General features: G+C 42.2%; 1 long non-coding RNA gene across 1 annotated transcript in view; it reads left to right on the top strand.

The window, feature by feature from the left end:
* LOC141756152 (uncharacterized) overlaps positions 1 to 26176 on the top strand; it is a 46880-nt gene that overhangs the window by 5264 nt on the left and 15440 nt on the right. The window contains exon 3 of the long non-coding RNA XR_012591410.1: positions 22910 to 23048. This is a non-coding gene — a long non-coding RNA (uncharacterized LOC141756152). The remainder of the gene's footprint in view (positions 1 to 22909; positions 23049 to 26176) is intronic.

Raw genomic sequence — 26176 nt, 5'->3', positions numbered from 1 at the left:
ATCTAACCAAGACCACAATCTTAGCTTGGCCTCAGTCTCGCACAGTCGGACCTGTCTGCACAGCGCTCTATCGGTGCTAAAGAAAGGTCTGGCTCCACTTTCTCTTTCTGGTATATTGGGGAAAAAACACTCTGGCTTGTTTGTATTTCTTTAAAGGGCGGGTCCATCTGTGTTCTGTTTCCCTTTTCTCAGCCTCAAGAGGCCATTCAAAGAACTGCAATTTTCTGCTTCATTTCTCAGCACTGGAGGTTACCGCTTGGTTACTGGCAGCTGCGGGCGTGGCTTAAGTGTGTGTGAGACGACATGGAGAGGTGACTGTAAAGCTGGAGACACACCGACCCGACATCAGAGAAATAGCAGCGACGAAGGCCACCTGTTGCGTCGCCTCACGTCACCTTTGTTTTGGTCGACAAGTTGCATTTGAACATACCACCAAGACTACAGCCGGCGGCCAGTTAGCACGTACGTTCTGCGCCTGCATGAGAGGAAATAACTCTCCACACCAGCAGGCGGCGGTAGTCTGTATTCATCATTCAAAAAGGGAAACCGGAAGACCGAGGACGGCAGATATACAAGCCGTTGTTATGATACCTACATGAAACAAAGCAGCGTTTGTCAACCATTTTCACACCACTCTCACTCACCACTCAGCTTCATTCCAGATGGTGAAAATATCCGTTTATTGGAATGATCAGATGAGATGAAGATAAAAAATGAGAAAAGCCTTCTGTGTTTTTCCTCTTGACTTTACTCGTTGGCTTGCTTTCCTCACGTCCGTTTCTCTTCTCCTAAACTAAACAGCCAATCAGAGCAATTTCTCTCACTGACGGGCACCAAGGCCGATTCAACATGCTGAATCAGCCAAAAAACCTCCAACACGGGCAGACTAGAGCCATAAAACTAGGTCGACGTAAGCTCACCAACGGCCCCAAACTGTCCGACGGCCAACTGTGGCCTTGGTGTGTCGGGGCCTTTAAACATCAATGGCAGCTTCTGAAGAGGTTAGCATATGCTGTAATAGTGTCAGTTATCTGAGAACTGGAGAGTATTTCTTCATTGAAAGAAGAGCAAAGAATGACACTGAAGGCTTTTCTCGATGGAAAAGACGTTTTCGCTCTTCTCCCGAGAGAGTTTGATTGACAGATGGTTCATCCAATCACCTGCCAAGTATCTTTTGAAAGGGCCTGCCCTTTTTCAAACAGTTTCCAATGACGGCTTCTCAGATGGTTCTGAGTAACAAACCATCTGGCGGGTCAAGTTAGGACAGAGAATGAGCAGAAACACACAACACTGAGTCCAACGTTGGTAGAGATATTTCAGTTTGGACTAAAGTGGTGGATCGATGGATGAAGAAACTGTACAGCTTCACATTTCTGAACAACACACTTAATTAAAGCATTGACTAAACTAATCGAAAAACCTTTCCAACTTGATTGTGGAGCTAAGGTGCTGTTGACTCGTGGGACGCAAGGCAGTGTTGGCAGCCACGTCAGTTTGGTTTTAGGTTTCCCTCCAATACAAGCTGATATTGGCAGCTTGGATCGGTCTCTGTTGCAGTGCCATTATTATTTTTACCCTCCATCCGTTAAAGCTTTTTCTCTCTCCAGTGGTTTCTGGGGATAAGGGCTTCTATCCCCGCGCTGCAGCTGGTAGCATCTGCATAGAAACCTCTGTAGTAACATCCCACCTGTTCCCTGCCAAAGCGCACACACACACACACTTTAACTCTTAGCAAGGAAGTTTATTTTCTACAATGCCCTCCCTCTGCTGTGATTTAATATATGTTCTGCTGAATAAATCATTGGAACTTGTTTCCCCAGCGTAGAGATTTTGAAGGTATTTCTAAGTCTCCGTCTTTGTCCCACTGGTGTGATTCTTTGTGTAGCTTAGAACAGTATTCTTTGATCCACCATAATCTTTACTGTTCAAACTCTACCTCCTCCACTGATCCCTCCCCCACCTTTCCCTCTTCCCCATCCACCTTCCTTTCTATCCGTCCCTCCAGCTGCCTCCATTCATGCTCTGCTTGCTCTCTCCTGCTCCCTTCCTCCCAACGTTGTAGCAGTTAAAAGCAAAGTTGGGTGAACTAAACTTGGTGAGCGTGCTTCGGAGGCACCCACAAAAAAAAATTTACTTGTACAGTCAAATCATAAATCTTTAAAAAAGCATATATTTAAATCTCTGCAGTCTAACGTTTGGTACATCTCAAGTTTAATGATTGTGATTCTTAGAAATGATGAAACACAACTATGAACCACACATTTAGGGCAGTGAGGTAGTAATGTAGCACTCACTTCTTAAAGACAGTTTAAATGTTGTCTTTTAAAAAGTCTTTAGTAGCTAAGATATTCCTTATGTTTTATTAGTGTAACCCAATTTAGTAAATCACTATTTTGAAACTAGCTGGTTAAGAACTTAGAACGGACTTTACTCACAAACTATGAATAGCTGTTGCAACCAAATCCTAATGAGTAACACAAAACGCTATGGGAATCTTTGGATGCGTCAGTTGTAGTGGTGTAATTGCATGAGTTGTTGTCTTTCAGAGGCTTCCCTTCTGTTGTTGTTCTGGTGTCCCTGCTGTTATACGTCCTGTAGTGTTGTGTCTTATGATGCCATATGGACAAGAAGTAGACAAGGTTGTCAAGGCCAAATCCAGGGAGAGAATGCAAGTAACTACAATTACCGCCTTGCAGTTGTATGCCTCCGCCAAGTCAAGTTGTAGTTTACATCCATGTCGGTCCAAAATGTCATCACTGCATCATTTTATCCTGTTAGACATTTGTGTGAATTTGTCATAATTAGCAGAGGAATTCTTGAGTTACGGCCAAAAACATGTTTTGTGAGGTTAGAGTGACCTTGACCTTTAAACTTTGACCACCAAAACCTAGTTTGTCCTTGAGTCCAAGTGGACGTTTGTGCCAAATTTGAAGAAATTCCCTCCAGGCGTTCCTGAGATATTGTGTTCGCAAGAATGGATCGGACGTACAAAGGAACGGACAACCCGAAAACATAATGCCTCCGGCCACGGCTGTCGCCGGCGTGGAGGTATAATAAAGTGGCAAGTAGGAAAAAAAATTATAAAATTATAAGCCACAACATGCCCAATTCCCGGGAACACACACTCACCCACATGTTTACATCTTATATCTGTGACCTCTGACCTCTGGGCTCTGAATCTCTAGCTAAACCATATGTCACCTGTCCCCACGGCAACCGCCTCTGCATCTGTCTCTGGTCCCTCGTCTCACACTACCCAGAGGAAGAAACACAAACAACAACTTCCACAAACCCTCCGTTGTGACCACCTCCACATCTTGCTGCCATCTGATACCGTAGCACCCTCCCACCGACTGCTCGCCGGAGTAAACACACACCGGCGATGTTCTCATGAATATTAATCAAAGCGCCCAGAGGGGAGACTCATTTTGTGGACTGCAGGGATTGGCCACTTCATCTTCAGGAACAACATTCGGGTTTGTTAGGAGGTTATTGTTTTTTCTCCCTCTGGTGATGAACTTACATCATAAGGAAGGTTCACTGCAGTGTGTGGGTGAGCATGTTTGTTGTCAGTTTAGGGTGTATTTGTTTCTACGCCTCTAATGTGGGCATAGGACTAAACTGTACATGTACATGTGTGAATACATGCAGTTTAGTTTCTGTTCTCATGTGTGCCTTTTGCACACATGGCTGTAGTTACATAGCATATGTTTACTGTGAAGTCTTGAATAAAAGCTAGTATTCTTACTCGGGGTGTCAATCAAAATGTACCTTAAAGGGAGATTTGTCAAGTATTTAATACTCTTATCAACATGGGAGTGGGCAAATCTGCTGCTTTATGCAAATGTATGCATATATTTATTATTGTAAATCAATTAACAACACAAAACAATGACAAATATTGTCCAGAAACCCTCACAGGTACTGCATTTAGCATAAAACAATATGCTGAAATCATAACATGGCAAACTGCAGCCCAACAGGCAACAACAGCTGTCTGTGTGTCAGTGTGCTGACTTGACTATGACTTGCCCCAAACTGCCTGTGATTATTATAAAGTGGGCATGTCTGTAAAGGGGAGACTCGTGGGTACCCATAGAACCCATTTACATTCACATATGTGGAGGTAAGAGGTCAAGGGACCCCTTTGAAAATCACCATGACAGGATTTCCTTGCCAAAATTTAGTGGAAGTTTGGAGCGTTATTTAACCTCCTTCCCGACAAGCTAGTATGGTTAGTTTTTCTAGTTTCATACGATACCAGTGTCTTCAATCTAGCTTTAAAACTGAGCCCACTACAACCTAAAAATATATCATATATCGCGTTATGCGTTGACAGCCATAATTCGTATCCATGGTCTAAGTGCATTACCACAAAACCGAGAGATGCAGCTGTGCAGTGCTTAGCATTACTGTACAAATAAATAAAAGGACAAGATGCGGCAAAAGCAACGGAGACAGACTCAGACAGTCTGATGCAGACTAATTTCATTTAAAAAATCTGACATCACCCTCTCAAAGTAAGAGAAACCTGGGGTGTAACAAGCATCCATTGCAGCTCTGGAGAGTCCTGCTGATAACCAAACAACCTAATTAAAATCTCTTTGTTATGCTGTACAATAGATGTTTCATATTTTATAAGTGCATTTCCACCGTGTTAGCTTTCCTCACCACGAGACAAAAAAACACAAAGCTATGTTGGATCACATGCAGCGCACATGTCTCCATTGATTAATGAAATGAAATGAAGGAGCAGAGTTTGTTGCACTGATTAACATTATTTTTCAGTCTGGTTAGCTGTCATCCTCCTGAAATTGGACCCTCTGTGAGATGTTCAAGGGTACCGACATACAAGGAATACACTGGAGGGAGCAGAGCGTAGGCGGGTTTATATAACAGGCTAAAATGTAAAACAACATTAAGGAAGTTGCTAGTGGATTATCATTAGAGTTTTTAAGATTAGGATTTCTTCTTTTTGCCCCACCACCCACTAAATAAATCTACGGTTGGTAATGATATATGTCTTACGCACCTGTCTTCTGCTCTTAGCTTCTATTTTGTCTCATTAAACTGTTCTCATTCACCTTACACTGTTACATTGATGGTAAACAGCTTCAACAGCATTGTTGGGCAAGTTACACAGAAAATGTAATAAGTTACTTTTTTACTTATTACTCCTTTAAAAAGTAATAGTTTTACTTTACTCATTACTTGGTATCAAAAGTAATAAGTTATGTTACTCGTTATATTACTGTATTACCTTCACTAAAATTCAACTTGACGCGATGTGAAGATGCATACCGTCCTGCCCGCGCGTTCACGTCACCGTAACCTAAGCCTACCTGGCACAAAAAAAATAATTGTGTTCAAGTAACGCAGTAATGTATGGAGGACGCAACCTACCAAAATAAAAAATAAAATAATGAAAAATAAATACTGTAAATGAAATAAATAAATAAATCGATAGATAAATAAATAAATAAATAAAAATTAATAAATAAATGACTCAATAAATAAATAAATATATAAATATACTATTAAAAGTAGCAAGAATAATATTAAAAATAAATGCAGTCATTACTTCATTGACAATATGGGAAAAAATTGATATTTCTGTCTAAATTAGTTTTTTTGTTTTTATTTACCTTTGTATTAATTCCATTATTTGTTTACTGTTCTGTTTAATTTCCACTTTTATTTATTTATGTATTTACATTACATTACATAACACTGATTAACATAAAAATAAAACGGGAAAAAACAGAGACACTTCATATTATAATATTAAAGGCTTATTAATAATAATAATAATAATAATAATAATAATAATAATAATAATAATAATAATAATAATAATGGTGTTTCTCTAATATAAATAGGTTTTAAATTACTGTAAGTATTTGTTCTGTTTCTGTGGGTGGAAATATTCAACTTGCAGTATGTGTGTGTGTGTTGGCACAATATGTAAGTGATGAGGCAAATAGGAGCTTCCGAAAAAGAATAATTACCAACTTCAGGTTCCTTCAGAGATCTAATAATCCCCGCCGGAGCATCTGGATCACTCAGGCTTTTGTTACTGTTGTCTCTGCTGTCTTTATGCTTGTTAGCATTGCAAAGTTATCACTTCTCCAGACTGTTGACATCAGAGGAATGCAAAATCTGTCAAAGTTAACAACGCAGGATGCATTTTGATTTGCTTCGCCAGCTATCTGGAAATAACATTGGGTTCAGTGGGAGCATACAGTAAAATAACGGGTTTCTCCCACCTTTGCCCTGCGTGTCTGGGCTACATCCTCTGGGTGGATTGATCTATGAGTTCAGCACTGGCTTGTGATCTCTGTTGCTGTTTATTTATTTATTTTTTATCTTTTTCTTCCTTTCTAGCAGCTGCTACAACAACACCAGTAAAAGGTCTTTCTCTCTGCATCCCCCTCTCTGGCCTCTGCTATTTTAAACCCTTGTAGGTAGAATTACCTGCAGATGTGATACAAGACCTGGTAGTCAAAAGCCAGATACACTCTGGTACATTATCTCTAAGTGTTGCAGCAGCAAAAAACACACACTTTTATATGAAGTAACAGCATACTGCATATAGCTAAATGGAGCTTTAAATAGAGCACTTATATCAATTACTCTGTAGCAGAACGTCTGTGCGAACAATGGCAGCTTCTCTGCGATCCTCCCACCTAGAATCATTACCTCAAGTCACTAATGGGTCTAATTGCAGGTCCATTTTGACGTTCTCCTTTCTGAGTGTTGGGAAAATCTAATAACTGTGCATCACGCCATAAAAATCCTCACTTTTATAAAGTATGATTCTGTTAATCTGCAACAGAACACAACGAACCCACCGCTCATCTTCTCAGCGCTTAGCAACCACATCTTTTTGGACTTCTCCACCTCCCCTTGCCCTCCTTACTCCTTTTATCATCTCTTTTTTTTCCTTTTGCTCAGACTCCCATCGCCCCCCCCCCCCCCCCACCTCCCACCCCCCTTACACAATCTCTCCATAAATTGGATGGCAGGCAATTAAGTGAGTTGTCGGAGGGCTCGCTGACTGCAATTACAAGGTGTGTAGGAATTCATGTGGAGACGCAGCGCCCTGCACTTTTGATTTCTAGACGGATGTCTCTCTCCAACTCTCTCTCTCTCTCTCGCTCTCTCTCATCCACCGGGGGAGAATGAGTTCAAAAAGGGGAGTCAAAGAAAAGCGAGGAAGCAAAAAAAGGTTCGGGAGGGGCTGATAGAGATGAAGCAAAAAGTGAGGGAGGGAGGGAGGAAGAGAAAGGAGGCAGGATGTAGAGGGAGACAGAGAGAGGAGAAAGACAGCAAAGAAATAAAGGGAAGAGAGGATGGCAGAGAGCAGGGCGAGGAGAAGAAAGTGATCAAAGCTGAGTCAGGCTATTGTCAAAGACTGTAGGGCAAACTCAAAGGAAGCTGGAGATAACACTCGACAGAGAGCACACAAACAAAGGCTCTTATAGAAAAGTGTGGGCATACACACAGGGGGCACTTAAGCAAACTACAAACATTCGGACACCCCCACACATCGCAAAGGCATTTCCAAGGCTTTAATATTCACTCTGAAGACCACGTCCTTTTACTGTGATGGTCTGATTCGAATCTTGTTAAAGAAAGAAAAACACACATCTCTCTCAGTGAGTGTGTTTACATGCATTCAAGTAAGCTGATTTCTTGAACAGCATGTCAATGAATGAATCACGAATCCTGGTTTCTGTAAACAGAGGAAGGGGGGTTAGAGAAACCTGATTTCCCCAGATAGATTTCTCCAGAAGAATGCAGATCTTTTTAGCCATGTATGTACATAACGACAACACATTCTCACTCTCAACTCGTCAAATACCGCCGCTTGGTCAGTGCCCCTTGGCATCAGAGACCGACGCACGGGGTACCCCTCTTGCGTTACTTTTGGACGGACCAGGGACGGTGTGTCAATATACCCTCGTTACATGCATAGTATCCCTTCAAAATAAACTTCCGTTTTGACAGGAAGTTAGGTTTAGGCAACACAACCACTTAGGTAGGGTTAGGAAACAGTTGTGGTTGACGTCGTCCTTTAACCACAAGGTTGGCGGTTCAATCCCCGGTTCCTACTGTCTGCATGTGTTCCTTGAGCGAGACACTGAACCCCAAGTTGCTCCCCGGCCCCTTCACAGCAGCCCACTGCTCCTAAAGATGGGTGAAATACAAAGGTCAAATTTCATGTGTGTACCTGTAGGTATATGACGAATATAATTAAGTTAAACTTAAGTTTAAGTTGAAGTTAAAATAAGACTGGGGGTTTGTGAAAAAAAAATGCATTACTGACCTGCAAGGTCAACCAGGTTATATGGTGCATGTCAACCCATTCTCCGGTAACTCGGTTAATTATAAGAGAACTCCACCAATTTTACAAATCAAAGTCTGTTTGCAGGTCACGGCGAGTACTACTGAATAAGTGAAAAAGATTGTATAAAGCCTTTTGTGGCTCCAGGGGAAGCTGCGTAAAGTCTGATAAGCCAGCGTCTGTTGGGGCTGAAGTTTTAAAATGAACAAAATCCGGGGGCGTGGAGTTGGAAAGAAGTAGCGGTTTTGATAAAGAAGAAGGAGAAGAATGCACAGAATAAAAAAAAGGTGATATCTCACATTTCTGGTGCATTGATTTTGATCCTTAAAAAAAAAAAAGAAGCTCATTGAGTCTGACAAAAACTGAGTCAGTGGCGAACTCTGAGGGGCAAGGGCGAAAACTGTAAAAAGAGCACCAGCTGAACGCTTTGGGGAACCAGCACTGAGAACGTTTTCTAGCATGTAGGGCAGCTTAGATGGTCCTGCATCGTGTTTTCTCAATTTTAAGTTTTCTCCACTGGAAGGGCACCCTAGAGGGCACTTCATGATGTTTTCTCTACTGGAAGGCCACCCTAGAGGGCACTTCATCATGTTTTCTCTACTGGAAGGGCACCCTAGAGGGCACTTCATCATGTTTTCTCTACTGGAAGGGCACCCTAGAGGGCACTTCATCATGTTTTCTCTACTGGAAGGGCACCCTAGAGGGCACTTCATGATGTTTTCTCTACTGGAAGGGCACCCTAGAGGGCACTTCATCATGTTTTCTCTACTGGAAGGGCACCCTAGAGGGCACTTCATCATGTTTTCTCTACTGGAAGGGCACCCTAGAGGGCACTTCATCATGTTATCTCTACTGGAAGGCCACCCTAGAGGGTACTTTATCATGTTTTCTCTACTGGAAGGGCACCCTAGAGGGTACTATATCATGTTTTCTCTACTGGAAGGGCACCCTAGAGGGTACTATATCATGTTTTCTCTACTGGAAGGGCATCCTAAAGGGTACTATATCATGTTTTCTCTACTGGAAGGGCACCCTAGAGGGCACTTCATCATGTTTTCTCCACTGGAAGGGCATCGTAGAGGGCACTTTATCATGTTTTCGCTACTGGAAGGGCACCCTAGAAGGCACTTTATCATGTTTTCTTTACTTGAAGGGCACCCTAGAGGGCACTTTATCATGTGTTCTCTACTGAAAGGGCACCCTAGAGGGCACTTCATCATGTTTTCTCCACTGGAAGGGCACCCTAGGGAAATGTATCATGTTTTATCTACCCATGGGGCATCCAAGAGGGCACATTTGCTGCGGTTTGTTCTGACATGGGGACACCATGTATCATCAAAAAAAGACAAAATCACTAGACATCTATCAGCAAATCCACTCATCTGTCCATTAGTGCTTCATTATTATTGCTATCTACTCCCAACAAAGGTTTGTCGGGCCAAAGTGGAAGAAAACCCCTTCCCTTCCATCCCAACTGCTTCAGAATATGAAACACTTCAAAGGATTTAAGGGGCTAATTGATATTTGTTTTGTGTCCATTTGTAGCCATGTCAAAGACCAGCTAACACCTTCATTACCATGTAAATCACGCCACGTTTTTAATTTCAGTAATAGCAGCACAGAGCTGCTGGTTCATTAACGGTGACCTTGTGGCCGCGGTCCACGATTGATAAAGTCTGGGCTGGCTCTTGGGCAGTGAATAATAACACAACGCTCACACAAACACATTCATGCAGGGACACACGTGTGCATGCGTGTGCAGACATATTTTGAAAAGCTTTGTCTGAATTCACAGGTGAATAATAGATCCCGACACGCACACGCAGAAGCGTTTTTCATGCACCCACACGGATTACCGTTGAATAATACATCAAAAACATGGTTTACGGACATAAAGGAGCACAGAGCAATTTCACAACCTCAATGCCTGGTTACTTGCTAATATATACATAAATTAAGTTCTTTAGCCTACAGCCTTATTGTTGTGTACACTCCCTCCACACACAGAACACAAAACAACTCCCAGAGCACAGGACACTGGTATAAACACACAGTTTACATGAAAGTTCAATCACATTCTCATACAGGCTCTAAACCGTCACATTCGCGCCACTGAAATTCACCAACTGGTTGATGCAGAGATGAATTTATCTGACAGTTTTCACGCAAGAGTGTGTTTTCTATGTATTTGTTTTTATATGCAGTAGCGCCAAGGTCAATCAAAAGATGCATTCCACACCATAATGACAGAGATTCCTTTCTAATTTGTTGAGAGGCTGTATACAAACACCATTTCTAAAAGGTGTTTTTTTTCCTTTCATGCTTACTCTGGAGGAAATCTGCATACTGACATTTTTGAAAGTGAAGTGACCTCAGCCCTTACATTGATGCACATGTGTCTACACAAGCTAAAGGGATGAATAGCTCTTCAGTAATTAAATGAAGGCAGTGGGTGGTGAGATATTTCTAGAAGTAGAAGAGTACTTTGACAAACAGGTGAACTCCACATTTCCTGAGAAGCATCTAACAAAACTAAGAACCTTTTTACTTTCCTGCCTTTGAAGGGTGTCTCTCTTATTGCAGCACTTACAGTACATAACAGCTATATCATGTTGTTATGCAGACTGCTCTCATACACCATTCGTAGCTATACCTACGAAATGTAATGCACTGTAATTCGTATATATTCCACAAAATCAATTATAGTATCTAGTGGTGAGGTGAGGAGGTATTGGAGAGCTACGGTGGCCGACACAAAAATGTGACTGGGCCTCTCTAGAGCCAGTTGGAGCAGAATCAGTGCGTAGAGTGTGTGTGTACGTGGGAAGTGAGTGGTGAAGCAAGAGAGAGAGAGCGGTGGCGATGGCTGCGAGTAACGTTGTCAGAGTTTGGTTTGTTTGTTCTGGGCAACTATAGAAACATGGCGGTGCAACATGGCGGACCCCGTGGAGAGGACCCGCTCCCTATGTAGATATAAACGACTCATTCTAAAGTAACGTAAAAACACAACGATCCTCCTTATCAGGTGATTATGCACTAAAGAAAACATACTTATTAATATCATATTCAATTTCTGCCAATAAATCCCCCTAAATGTTACACACTGGTCCTTTAATCGTTAACCAGGAAGTATAAAGAGCGCCAAACGCAGCATAGGGAGGAAGTTGGGGTGGATAGGTGAGTCAAAAAAACACCAGGCTCTCACCCAGGAGACCGATGTTAGTATCCCGTGTGAGTCACATAACTTCTGCGCTTAAGTAACGTCACTTCCACGATCTTTTCCTAAACCTATCTAAGTAGTTTTGTTGCCTAAACCTAACCACCAAGTTGTTTCCTGTGAAGACGGAAGTTTATTTTGAAAAGACTGTATGCATGTAACGAGCGTAAATTGACATGTTGCTAGACATTCGTAGGAAAGCGCACGAAAAACGAGGAATAACTTTGTTTCATATGAACCGTTGTCTGAGGATAAGTTGTGTTGTGGTTAGTCCTTGCCGTAATCACTTGTGGTAGCCTTCTGTGCACAGTTTTACTGTCTGGATTTGTAGCCTGCAATCAGACTAAATTACCATTTTGTCTCACCTCATTCATTCATCCTGACAAGCTGTTAAAGTTGGCCTATTTCTGCTTGACAAGATTAGCGCTAGATAGAGATGGATGGATGAAGAGGAGAAGTGCATCAAAGAGAGAGGAAAAGAGGAAATGTGAGCGGCATCCAGGAGGATTTATACGTGACTGCTAACCTGAAAGGTTGGCATTTTGGACACACCTGATGAGAGCAACATGTCTGTTTTGGTTTTGTGTGCTGGGATATATGGACGCAGCTCGGGTGATGGATTTACTGAACCATGGTTAATGTAAGCTGACGGTGACCTTAACCAGGAAGCAAAGCTCTGGGCTATGAACTGGAACAGAGGGAAAGGGAGAGAGACAGCAGGTGATAATGGAAACAAAGAGAGAGAGAGAGAGGGAATAGGACAGGAAGGGGGGAGAGATACAGAGAGAGGAAAAGGAAGGGATGGATGAAGCAGGAGGAAGTAATAAGGGCAAGAGGGTAATAGAATGGCCAAAGTACACATTTGTACTGCTCTGTTTGCTTCTACTATAGACTGTATATAAGAAGTGGACGTAGTCACCATGATGTCACCCATTGGTTTGCGGACTGCCGTTTTGAAGCCTTGAGTTTGGCATTTTGGCCGTCGCCATCTTGGCTTTTTGGAACCAGAAGTGACACGCTGAATGAAACATGTTTAGGCGACCAAAAATGTTAAAATTAACTTTCATGAACTGAAAACACACTATGAAAGGGTTAAAGTTGTTAGATAAAAACACAGACAACTCCCAGACAGCACAACGCCGTGGTAGCGACCTGTCAATCACAAGGTAGCCACGTCCTAAAGCATACCCTGCTTTATGGTCTATTTGACTCTAAATGTGACCATCATTTACTAAATGAACATCATGCTGTATTGACGAAGACTTGAAACTAGCGATCGAGACCATAAACTCAAGTTTACAATGTTTACTGAGGTAATGAATCAAGAGAGAAGTAGGCTCATTTTCTCATAGACTTCTATACAATCAGTCTTCTTTTTGCAACCAGAGGAGTCGCCCCCTGTGAGGAAGCAATCCCTTTTAAACTATATAAAAATGTGATAAACAATGATAAAAGTATTAATCCTATAACACTGTTTTTACTACTGAAACAGCATACAATCATAGTGCTGCTGTATTGATCCCAGTGCTGTAATACTCACACTGGCCACTGTAACTCACAGCTCTAGTGATGTAATGCTGATCCAAGCAACCTTGCAGCTGCAGGGGGCCCAAAACAGGGAATCTGGCAGAGGAGGTACCAAGATCATATGTATGGCAGAGGTCATATGCTGATTAGTAAGACAGAGACCAGTAGAATTGAGGAATACTACAATTTACGATGACAGGAAAATAGGAGGTGAGTTCTTTGTTCCAAGTATATAAGGTTATGATCTAAAGACCGCGGGCAGTTGCGTCCGGACAGACGTGTCCGGACCTGCTCGGGTTTTGGTTGTGTTTGTGTCTGTTGATATTAAACACGATGAAAACTCTGCTTTTTGCAAAATACTTGTACAGCATTATGTGATTCATTTGAGTAACCTGTGTTGACTTTCTGACTCCATTAAAATTGAACCTGAAGAATATTGAGCTGGGATCTCTGCCGTTCCTGGCCCAAGGCTTGAGATTTCCAGATTCAACACCTGCTGGCTATTAGAGAGAGTGCAGGTTTAAGGCACTTCTGCATTGGCTTCACTTTTCAGACGTGGAGGCTGCCCACTTGCTACTATCTATGTGCTGAAGGTCGAGAACAATTTCATATGATGGGCGAGGTTAGCCAGTTGCCCCAAATCACAGTTCATTGGATAAATGTATGAACACGTCCCCCAAGTTCTAGATGAGTCATCAAAAAAAATTATGTTTTGCAGGAAGAGATAGAGAAGGATTTTGATATAAAAAATCGACAATTTGGCCAAGAGATAACTGAATGTTTAACATGGGAACACAAGTACCACAGGACAGCCCGCGCACGAGAAGGCGTATGAAAGCAAAGGCAAAAGATAGCAATAGGAACGCCCTTCTTGCTTTTGGTGTCTCATTTGTACGCCACATAGTCTGTACTGACTGCAATGCAAATGCATCCGCGTAAATATGCTGAGTTCAGAGCTAGTGACATAGAACAAACACAGGACTTTCAACCAGGAAACCGATGATGTTTTATAAGTTACGTTAGTGGCGTTTGTGACATGTTTTCCGTACTTATGTTACGTTGTCTCCGTACGTTTTTTACTTAGTTTAAATACTTTTAAAGCCCAACCATGATGTTTTCCTAAACCTAAGTGAGTGGTTTTGTCGCCCCTGGCTGGTACTTCTCCTTCACACAGGCGTGTAATATTCACGCCTAGGCGGGGCAAAACGTGACACTGACACGCTATACTCTGGTGGATAAGCAGGTCTATTACACACTTCGGGTTGCCTAGGAGGTGCGTGTTTGGATTTCAGTAAGCAAAAATGTTGTTTACATTTCCAAAGCATGTGGTTAAGGTCAAATTTACGGAGATAAAGACGCTGTAATTTCTGTTTCACTGCCACTTTAATGCTTTCCCATTCAATAATAGTTCAGAAGATAGCGTGCTTCCAACTTTGTGGCAACAGCCAGGGGAAGGCTTCTGTGTTTCGTCATGTCAGTGCCACAAAGCTCTTATATTGCTTTTATTTGCTTTCGTTTAAAGCTAACTTTGATATTTACATTGGGAGCAATCTAAAGTTTACCGCTTCAAGTACATCCGACATGTGGAGCCAGAGATCAAACCACCAGCCCTTTAATTAAAGGCCCACCTGCTCTACCGCCTCCCTTTCACTGGCCAGCACAAAGCCCTGATCTTAACCCCATCAGACACCTCTGGGATCAATTGGGACTGTCTGTGAGCCAGGTCTTATCACCCGACATCAGTGTTCAACACTCTTGTGGCTGAATGGGAGCAGATCTGTGCATCCAGGTGCCAAACTATTGTGGAAAACCTTCACACAGGGCTGTTCTGGAATGAGATGTTAAACAATCACATATGGGTGTTATGTCTGGGTGACTGCATACCCTTGGCCAGTGTGTTTGAAAAGAGGTAGAAGAGTGGAAGGCGGGATAAAGATAGAGATGGATGGATGAGGAGGACAGATGTATCAAAGAGGAAATGTAAAAGGCATTGAGGATGATTTGTAAGGAGGGAAGAACGAGTAGCTGGGGAGGAAAAAGAGAGGCAGAGATGGATGAATGGGAGCAGGAAGGAGGTACAATAGGACAGGTGAGGGAGATGGATACAGAGATGGAGAGGGATGGCGTAAGTAGAGGGGACTGAAGGCGGTCGGTGTGTGTGGCCCTGGCTGCGTCACTGCAGGGTGTAGAGCCGGGCAGTCGGCCAGCCGTTTGTGTGTGGGGGGGGGGAACCAATCCAATCAGCTGTAATGGAGTCAAAGGTCACTGTTCACTCCTGCAAAATTGCTCTGGCCAACTGCCGGAGCAAGAGACACCGCACTAAAAAAGCACACATACACACAAACACACACCGATCACTCATTCTCCCAGCAGCAGCTGTAGTATATCATGATAACAAGAAGGGGACGTGAGCGTGGGTGTGTGCTTCTGTCCTTGTATGTCCTCACCAAATATAAACAGAGCGGAAGAGATATGTTTTATGACTTTGGTCTTGTGCGCGTCCACTGGTGTCAAATGTACAACCAGATTTATTGATGACATTGGTAGTTAAGTATAGGGGGCTATTGAACTTTCCACTGCTGTAATAACTGTGAACCCATCAGGCGTAGTATTTACTAGGGTTGAGTGTTACGGTTTCTAGTCCCAACAGTGCCCAGCTGTTTTTTTTATTTATTTATTTTTTTTAAATGAAAGAGTATGACCCTTTTTAAAGATTTACGGTGGCAGTATACAGGTGGAAATCCCCTCCAACTACATCTTTCCGATTTCGGAATAGAGAGATTGACCAGGTTTGTGGTGGGGAGAGAAAAGACAAGGTTTTTACTTCTCTCTCAAGCTCTATTGTTTTTTCTTTACGCCTCTATTTATGTCACTTTTTGTGTGAACAAATGAGAGCAACATTATGAATATCTTCCAGGAGAGATGGTCTGAAAATGTGTGCCGTTATGTCCATATTTACATGATTATTGCTTCTTGCCTCTCTCTGTGACGGCTGGCTTTTCACCCTGCCGAAAGTGTGGCCGTTTGGAACAGCTATAAACACTACTGATGGCGGTTTGAAGACAGTTGGTGGCGTTTCGATGCCAAGAAATGCAGCAATGTACCAGCAAAAGGTGTAAAAGTAGTGAAAAGTGAAAAATACAAACACATTGGCTGTAAATGTTTGAAAGAGTATCCATTAAAGGTGCTAAATACGAGATTGAGAGCATTTCTATTGCCTCCGCACAGCTCTCAAAATCGCGACGGCAGAGCCAGCGGCTCGTAGTTAACGGTGCTAACAGCGCTAACGGTGTAAACAACAGCAACAATGCAGACAGAGCCAACAGTGTTAACCTGGGGGGGAACCAGAGGGGGGGTGCTACCTTCCGCAACGCAAATGCTCTGGATATCATATAGAGCATATTTAAACACATCTGTTAGATGAAAGATTAACACAGTGCAACACTGTAGATAAATATAACTTGGTTTATTTACAAGAAAACTCCGCCGGGTAGCTTTAACTCTTCTATCAGAAACATTTCCAGGTTTAAATGCCACAGAAATTAAAAGTTTTATAGTTGGTCCTCCTATTTATTTATATATTTTGAATTATAAATTTGAAGATCATTATTTGTGGGTTTGTGTATTTTTTTTGCCAGAGGACATCTACTGCTCCCAATTTGTGCAACCTTGGATTGCAGTGCATCGGGGGGATACATTCTATGCTGTAATCAAACATTTTATATTGTTGCTGGAAGGGAGGGGGGAATGAGGGAACGAGGGAGTATATTACTGCTCTTGCTTCATATAACCTGAAATTGAATTTCTCTTTGTTTGGCAACCCACTCTCATCCAGGTTATGGGGATTCCCTCCGTGATTCGAGAGAAAACAACGACCAGGAGAAAACATTTATACCCCCAACGTATGGCTATGCTTTGCTATAAGAATGCCACTTCTTCATGCTTAGAAGGTGCACATGGCATTACATACTGAGACCTCTGCTCTCTTACGTGTAGGTTTTATATATGTATTACTTAGTAAAGGTGTTTTGCGCAGAGATAATTGTAACCAAAGACTGTATATAAGAAGTGGACGTACTCACCGTGACGTCACCCATTGGTTTGTGGACTGCTGTTTTGAAGCCTCAAGTTTGGCATTTTGTCCGCCGCCATCTTGGTTCTTTGCAACCAGCCTTCGTCGTGTCTAGAAGGTAACCCGCAAATTGCGAAATTTGCGGGTTACCTCAACCTCAACCGAAACCTCAACCATCTCCCGAGAGTTTCCTCAACTTGGAGGTTTCCCTCTAGACCCTACCAGCAAAAGTGACACGAGAGGGTGGAGCTAAGTATAACTGAACGCTGATTAAGACATTTTTAGGCGACCAAAAAGGTTATAATTAACTTTCATGAACTGAAAACACACTGTGAAGAGTTAAAGTGGTAAGATGAAAACAAGGACAACTCCCAGACCGGACAACGCCGTGGTAGCGACCTGTCAATCACAAGGTAGCCACGCCCTAAAGCATCCCCTGCTTTATGGTCTATTTGACTCTAAACGGGACCATAATTTACTAAATGAACATCATGCTGTATTGAAGAAGACTTGAAACTAGAGATTGTGACCATAAACTCATGTTTACAATGTTTACTGAGGTAATAAATCAAGTGAGAAGTAGGCTCATTTTCTCATAGAATTCTATACAATCAGACTTCTATTTGCAACCAGAGGAGTCGCCCCCTGCTGGCTGTTAGAAAGAATGCAGGTTTAAAGCACTTCAGCATTGGCTCCATTTGTCTGACCTGGAGGTTGCCCACTGATTGTAACATTTGAATTTTTTTTTATTTAATTAAATGTTGTACTCTTTATCTTCAGAATACATTAAAATCCAATATTCTAGTTGTACTTACATTTAGGTCTACGGTTAAACTAATATTGCAGTGCAAATGTGTCTTTGTAATTTGGGTAAATTGGACAGCCTCTGACCCGTTCTGTGTGCAGGGCAGAGGGCAACAAGAAAAGCCTTTTTAGAATTATACATGTGTTATAATCATTATCCTTTCCCTCAAGCCAAACTGCACTGTAAAAATAACCCATGTCAATAGTCCCCAGCCGGGCTACACTATCTGAGTAATGATCACTGAGCTGCAGCGCACCAGAGAAATCACAGTGTTCAAACGTAGAAGCCAGAGGCGTCGTGCAGCGGGGTGGCTGCGCTCGTGCTGCTCTCATCCTCTTTGCCTCTCAGGGTCCAAGACATGAGAGATCGCCAAGTAATTAGATACTACACACTGGCATGATGCGCGTCGACTATGATTATTATCTGGACACCCTTTGACAGCCTGATTAATGCCTGGGCACACCACTCCCTTTTTGTTCTGCTATGTATCTGTGACTTTGTTGACTTGCCTCATTCTCGATCGCATCGTTGGTTAATCTCGGAGTGCATTTCAGGCATGAAATATGGCTGCTTTATTGTTTTTAATTAAAAACACATTTTGCCCAATTTCCCTTCATTACCACATGCGGTGAGGAAAAGGAGGCATCTTCTAAAGAGCAGCTAGGACCTTTCTGCTCAAGGGTGTCAATTTGTGGTGATTTAAAACTACTTTTGGATTAATGGGGAGAAAACAACATTAGAGACTTTTTATGAGGTGCTTAAGGGACAAATGGTCTGTTATTTCCACAATGTCCTATCATTTAGTGGGGAGCTAATCCTTGAAGTACCTCAGCAGGGGAGCTAATATGAGACCTCACAACAAAGACCCTCCGCTGGATGCTGCGGGAGAGCTTCAATGTCACCTCGTGAATTAAAATTTTGGAAATTAAAATCCAATAGGCAGCTTAATTGATCCTCCTTCACTGACCTGAAAAAAAACTTTTGCGCTGCTCACAGCATAAGTGAAAGAGACAGCCAGATGCTCGGTGAGAAGTAGCCAGGATGAAAATCAATAGGTCTCAGCATCTATTACAGAAAAGGAGATGGATGGAGGCGAGAGAAAAGACAGGTGAGAGGGACACAGACGGCTAAACAAGGCAGCGATAGCTCGGGCAATGAGGCTGACAAGAACACAGGAAGGAAGCAGGGAGGTGGGCCACATAATGAACACATGTACTGTGTGATGTGCAAGGATGGAGCCACCGGATAATGAGCTACCTCGACAGTTCCAAGTATAGTTTTAGTAAGTAAGTCAGTAAACTTTAATTATATAGCACTTTTCAACAGCTTTTCTGATTTAACTTTGACCAACAGGTGAAGTCATTCAATCGTTCTGCAACTTCCTAATATCTCAAAAATGTAATCTTTTTAAACTCTTAAGAATCTATAAACTGTCATCCATGCTTTCATTATATCCCGTTTAGACTATTTTAACTCACTATATTCTTGTCTCATCCAACAGAACCTCTCCAAACTTCAACTATAGTTCAACATGCTGCAGCGAGACTACTCAAAAAATCCCATAGAAGAGTCCACATAACACCTGTTTTAACATCTTTACATTAGTACGTTTTAGAATTGATTTTATAATTTTAATGATTACTTTTAAAGCACGGTTGGGGTTGGCCCCTGATTATATCACTGACCTACTAACCCCTTACGAGCCTCTATTTTTATTTATCACTATCAATTTCTCTTGCTTTTTATGTCTTTGTAAAGCACTTTGTAATTTGTTTTTGAAATTGCTATATCAGTAAAGTTATTATTAGTACAATTATTATTAACATGCTTCACAGTAAAAACTAAAAATGCATATTAGTACACAGCATGAAACCACATATACAATTTATAAAAAGGAAACAGACACTTAACAATAAAAGAAATATAACAAACAAAACAGTATTAAAAGACAAATAAAAACCAAAAGGAATCGCAACCAATAAACTTATAACTAGAATTACTGCCTTGCGGTTGTATGCCTCCACCAATAAGACAAATCGCTGTTCACATCAATGTCTGTCCCAAATTTGAAGAAATTCTACCACGGTGTTCCTGAGATATCACAAGAATTGGACAAACGTGAGGTCACAGTGACCTTGACCTTTCACCATCAAAACCTAATCAATTTATCCTTGCGTCCTTGATGTCTATGCCAAATTTGAAGAAATTCCCTCAAGGCGTTCCTGTGACTTTGCTTTCACGAGAATGGGACAGACGTCAGATCACAGCGACGTTTGACCACCAAAATCTAATCAGTTCATCCTCGATTCCAAGTGGACGTTTGTGCCAAATTAGAAGAAAGTCCCTCGAGGCGTTCCTGACATATCTTGAGAAAGGGTCGTACAGGCAACCCGAAAACATAACGCCTCTGGCCACGGCTATCGCTGGCGTGGAGGAATTAAAATGCCGTCCTATATAAATGGGTTTTCAAAAGTTTTGTAAAATGTGGTATGGACTCAGCTGACCTGACAGCGAGGGGGAGGCAATTCCATACAGTGTTGGAGCAAAAACGATAAAAACACAGCCCCCCTTTGTTTTGAGCCTGGACCGTGGGATATCAATTGGTCAGAAGATGTGAGTAATCTTGGAGCAGACAAGTATTGGGTTATAAGTTCAGAAATAGAAGTTAGTTTTAGTTGTGAGACCTTGAGCAGGGGTGAAGCTCATCAGGGAATATTATTGATTTCTTACAGGCTCTCTTACATCTTCACAAAGTACAGTAGTAACAACTCAGAGCTGAGATTGTGATTAGAATCATTTTCACGTAGCGATAGTGTGAATGTGAGGATTTTTGCCACTTGAAGCAGACGCTGCAATTAACAGATTTGGTTAGTGTGAATTTATGGACTGTTTGTGATTTCCCTGGAGAGGTAGCCAGGCTGAAAATGGGGCTTAAAGAAAGGTGAAGAAAACACTAAACTATAATTGTTATGGGTTTTTTTCCACCGGAAAACTGGCTCTTGTCTATCTACCACTAATGAGGGTTGTAAAAGTAGAGATAATGTGAGTTTTAGCCCAAAATGAGCTGCAACAATTTCTCACTAATTACACAACATTAATGTACTTGACTTACCACCTGTCTTAATACAAAATAGCCACATCTGGGACATAAAATCATGAAACTTTTTAACCCCCTGACCCTCTTTTTTTATTGTCCCCTGGAGTAAAAGTTGGAAAAAAAACATATTATTCTGCTGTGAGAGCAGCATATTCTGTATCGGCTCGTTCCAACTCCTTATTGAAGCTTACACTGAGTGAAATATCCAAATACACGACTTTCCTCAATTTTTATTTCATATACTGAATAAGAAATACCCCATAAAAAACATCATCAACAGTAAACATGAGTGATATATACTAGTTAACTTTTTAGCTGGTCCCCACGGAGGATGAATTGTTCACTAAAATGCTGCAGTCTTATTGTTACCCTGAGTTCCTAGTGTCACTCTGGTTGCAAAAAGAAGTCTGATTGTATAGAAGTCTATGAGAAAATGAGCCTACTTCTCACTTGATTTATTACCTCAGTAAACATTGTAAACATGAGTTTATGGTCTCAATCGCTAGTTAAAAAAAAATACGTTAATCAAAGAAGTTACCTCAGGGGGCGTGTCGTGTCGCCTGCGAGACTGCAGATAGATCCTTCTCGTTGTGTCGGCTGACTGGCTGCCCAGGTCGCAAGAGGAGAGGGAGAGACCCCGTGCTGTTGGCAGAAGAGCCGTGCACTGTGATTACTCTGAGCAGCAGTGGGAATGAATTACAATATAATATATTTCTTGCTTTTTCCCTAATGGTCTGAATAAGTTGCTAAATTTGTCGCTAGGCGCTTTTTAGCAATAAAGTCACTGAGAGGGTCTGAAAAGTTACTAGTCATCAACATCAACCCAATATCACACCAAAGCGTGTAATAGACTTGCCCGTCCAGCAGATGATAGCATGTCAGTGTCACATTATGAATATTATATGCTTTTATAAAAGTGCAATACCAGCAGGGGGCAAAAAAAACACTTAGTTAGGTTTAAGAAAAACGTCATGGTTGGGCTTAAAATAAGTACGTAAACTAAGAAAAATACGTTCGGAAACAGCGTAACATGAGTATGGAAAACACAAACGTCACTAAAAAACACTTCCCAAACATCACTAGCTTACAAAACAAAACATCGGTCTGGAACGCCGAATCTGTGGATGTGTATTGATGTAGCCGAAGCTTCGACTCGTATCAGTGCATCTTTACACCCCTACATATAAGGCATCGCTGGAGACTTGAAACTCCACTAGAAATTTACAGTAAAAGTTCTGTGAGTTTCAACAATGTTTGGGCCCATAGCATGACTTTGTAATGACTGACGTGTCAGTGGGGGTTGAGTATGTGAATATTATGAAGCATTTATTCAGTCTGAGATATCCCTGCAGGTGTAACGGGAGTCTGAGATGGTGCTGGTGGTTTTTGTATCTTGGAGCATCTTTATTACATTCATGTATTCTTCATAAGCCATACGGTCTACATACTGCATCAGCAAGACAGCCTGTTCTTTGTGTGAGCTCAGAAAGACTTGTGAGCGATTTGAGAGAGCAAACATTCCCCGGAGACGTAGCTGAGCCGTACAGGTGATCCGCAAAAGGTCGGAGGTGCGGCAACAAAGGTCAGCTCCCTCAGAAGCTCTGTCTGCTCAGCTGCTCTCTACAACAGATCAGTGACAGCCTGTTCGCAGCTACTGGAGCCTCACAGGTCAGACTGAGGCTGCTGCCTGCATTTGTGCATGGGCATACATGTATGTGTGTATTTGATCTCCTGCCTGCTTGTGTCCGGGCATGTGTGTGCGTTCAGCCGTCTGTGAATGTTTAAACATGTGCCTCTGGGGGCATGTATATGTGCACTAAGTCTTTGCCTTTTGCTGCTACCAGCTTCCTCATCAGCATTCAGTCCTCCTCCCTCCTGCCACCTCCGCTGGTGACCACCGGTGTGTGTTGCTGACATTTCTGGCAGCCCGAGGACAAAAACCACACATCTCCCTGCTCTGTCACCCCACCGCTAGGGAAAAAGGTGAGTAGCTGCTGTTATTATTATTTTTTTTTTCTCCCCTTTTTCACTCTTGCACAAAAACAAAGTCTCCTCGTTTAACCAAAAAACCCTGCTGAGGCGTCCTATTGGGAGGGGACAACAGTAACACTCAAAAATTGCCTCTGCGGCCAATTTAGGTATGCTTGAGACAATCAGCCAGCCATGATATCAACAAAATCTGACGGAAATGTTTCCATGGCAATGAAAACATGGTGCGATGACATTTAAATCAAGGCCACTCTTTATTAGCCTCCCTTTATGTTTTAATTCCAGGAGACAATAGAGAAATTGAAAAGAGTCTGCAGGCCTTCAGTCTCCACAGGGTTTCTCACCACTGCAGCGGATCTGACAACACTTTGTAATAAAGGGGACACATTGTGCTCATTTTCAGGTTCATACTTGTATTTTGGGTTTCTACTAGAACATGTTTAAATGCTTTAATGGGAAAATTTGCCACCTTTTTATGTGGACGTCCATTCCAGCTGATTAGACTGTTGTCAGGCTATCAAATAGGCGCTATCAGTCGCTATAAGCCCCGTAGATGTGGGTCAGTAGGGGCCTACTACACCCACTAGTAGGTTTTATCATCTATTCACATGGTAGATCACCGAAAGAAGGTATGAAAGAACACAACAGTGGCCTCTAGTGACTGTACTGTAGTAATTATGACAGGAGCACCCAGGAGACCAGAGTAAGCATCATGTGTGAAACCAACAATGTGTAGTTGTCTTTGTGTTCGTAGTTATTTTAACCCAAAACACTTTTGTTTTTCCTTAAACTTAACTAAGTGGGTTTTATTGCCTAAACCTGAAGAAGTTGTAGTTTTGTTGCCTAAACTTAAAGAAGCCTTTTTGTTTGTGTTCAAAACATAACGTTTCATTCAGTTTTACAACATGTTAGAACGTGTTGCTTTTAAGTTTCACTTTCACTTTTACAACGTAGTAGGCCCCTAATGACCCACATCTATGGTGCTTATAGTGACTGATAACGCCTATTTAATGGCCTAAAAACAGTCAAATCGGATGTCCATTCAGTGCTGATGGTAAATGTAGTCCACTGAAGAAATTCCCCAATGCGTGCTATATTGACTGAGAAAGCAGATTTTTCCTGCTGCGGAGTCGTGCCGATTGTGCCTGCATGTACCAGGATGCATTGTGTTCGCAAAAATGTATGAAAAATACAACCGTACACCTTCTAAATTCAAGTTTTTTCTCTCTTGCACCAAAATAAGACTTAATATAATTCACCAAACTCGTCTTGGCTAGCCTTTCCACTGTTCAAACAACTCTGGTTTGGTTGAAATAAATCCTTAATTCACGGAGTAAGATGTGAAAATATGGCGGCTCTACACGCCATTTTTCACCCCGCTGTATTTCTCTTCTGTCTGGCAGTCCGTAGAGCTCGTTGGCGGCTCTCACTCCTTCTTTGGAGGTAGACCATTAAATTAGCAAGATACAATGACAAAAATCGGCCCGGAATTGCCTTGGTTTTGGTTCTTTTTTCCAGTTTACCTTCAGGATCCTGAAGAAGGTCTCCAGCACACAAAACTTTCATGCATAGTAACGCATACCCGGCTCGCTCTCTCTGGGTTGTCGTCGCCGACAGCATCCAGCAAAAACTGCCCACACTGACATTCATTACAGTAGAATGATTCTGTTTCTGTTGGCATTGGAGGGCAATTTGAGCAAAGGTTCCATCAGCCGGTGTTTGCTCTCGGCAGCTCAGGTTCTGGAGGGTCCCCGCCGGCACATATCCCTCCCAGCAGCAGCAGCAGCAGCAGCAGCAGCCTTGAGCGGCCTCTCTCCGGCCTCTCTCTGGTTGAATATCAGTCAGCCAAAACACTGTACAATGTACACTGCAAGAAATCCTCGTCCATAACATCCTCTGTACTCATATTTTGGGATGTCATTTTCGCAGTGGGAAACGTAACACAAGCGAAGAGAAGTTTTTGAGCGACATGGCGCCCCACCGCTACCGAAGTAGCACTCTGTAGTTCCTTCGTATACCAAGTACGTCACTGTCACGTCACCGGAAGAAGGAAGAACAGCAGATTTTGCAGCTGCGCCCCAGAGACACAGAGAACATCGATCTTTTTTAATGCCATAATCGATATATTTGCTTCATTTGAGTCTATGCGGAGGTAGAAGGAAGTTACCGCTTTTATCCGTCAACCAAAACAAACCACAGCTGGCCGCAACGAGGAAGTACAAAACGGCGGAGGGTCCTCGTGGATACGACCTGCACCGTCAACGTGGATATATATATACTGTATATATGACATAAAATATTCTAATGAGCCTGTATGTGACAGAGGAAGGGGAGCCAAATCTGAATGGCTTGTTGAATCCCATGTTTTCTGATCCAGGCAGCCCACAAAACAACTCAATGGGTTGTCTTACTTCACAGCTTGTGGGTTGGTAGACACTCCAGACACCCAGATGTATGTACACAAGCACTGAAGAAGTGAGTTTTTCATGATTTGTCCCCTTTAAGTCTAGCGGTAATTTATCAGCAGCATAAAGCTCATCAGGAGATCCACTCATTACTTTCCTCTCGACTATTTCATTTCCGATTTGAACCTCATTTGTCTCTTAAATTCCGGATGCTCCCTTGGGGTTTGTCTCTTAAAACAGGAAAGCGGACTGATTGCTTTTTAAACAAGATGATATAGAGAGAGTGGGGTATTTAACCAGTCCATTTGTCATGACGCAACATTCTCTCCACCTCAAATATTGAAAGACTGCTTCCTTGTGTTTTTTAACCAGCCAGACAGTGACGGCAATAGGATTCAGCTCTAATACTCCCAAACCCCAGGAAGTTAATACACCACAGAGCCAAACATGGAAGCTATTTTTCTCTCTGCACGTCTCCTCATTTCCTTTTCTTCTCATCTCGACTTGCTCCCTTCTCTTTCTTCTCTCTCTCTCCCCCTTTTTTCTACTTCTCTCAAGTTGTTCCCAGTAAATCTACGATACAGCCACTGAAATCATCTTCTTTCATTTCTATTTCTGGGCGCTTCCCTCTTTTCACTGAAGGTGTACGCGGGGAGCGATGAATGGGAAGGTTATCGGGAGCGAGCTGAAATGGAACCGTCTCTTCAGATTAAGATG

The sequence above is a fragment of the Sebastes fasciatus genome, chromosome 18, assembly GCF_043250625.1.
Source record: "Sebastes fasciatus isolate fSebFas1 chromosome 18, fSebFas1.pri, whole genome shotgun sequence".
NCBI lineage: Eukaryota > Metazoa > Chordata > Actinopteri > Perciformes > Sebastidae > Sebastes > Sebastes fasciatus.
The sequence above is the reverse complement of the archived record's forward strand: the minus strand, read 5'-3'. Positions and strand labels throughout refer to the sequence as shown.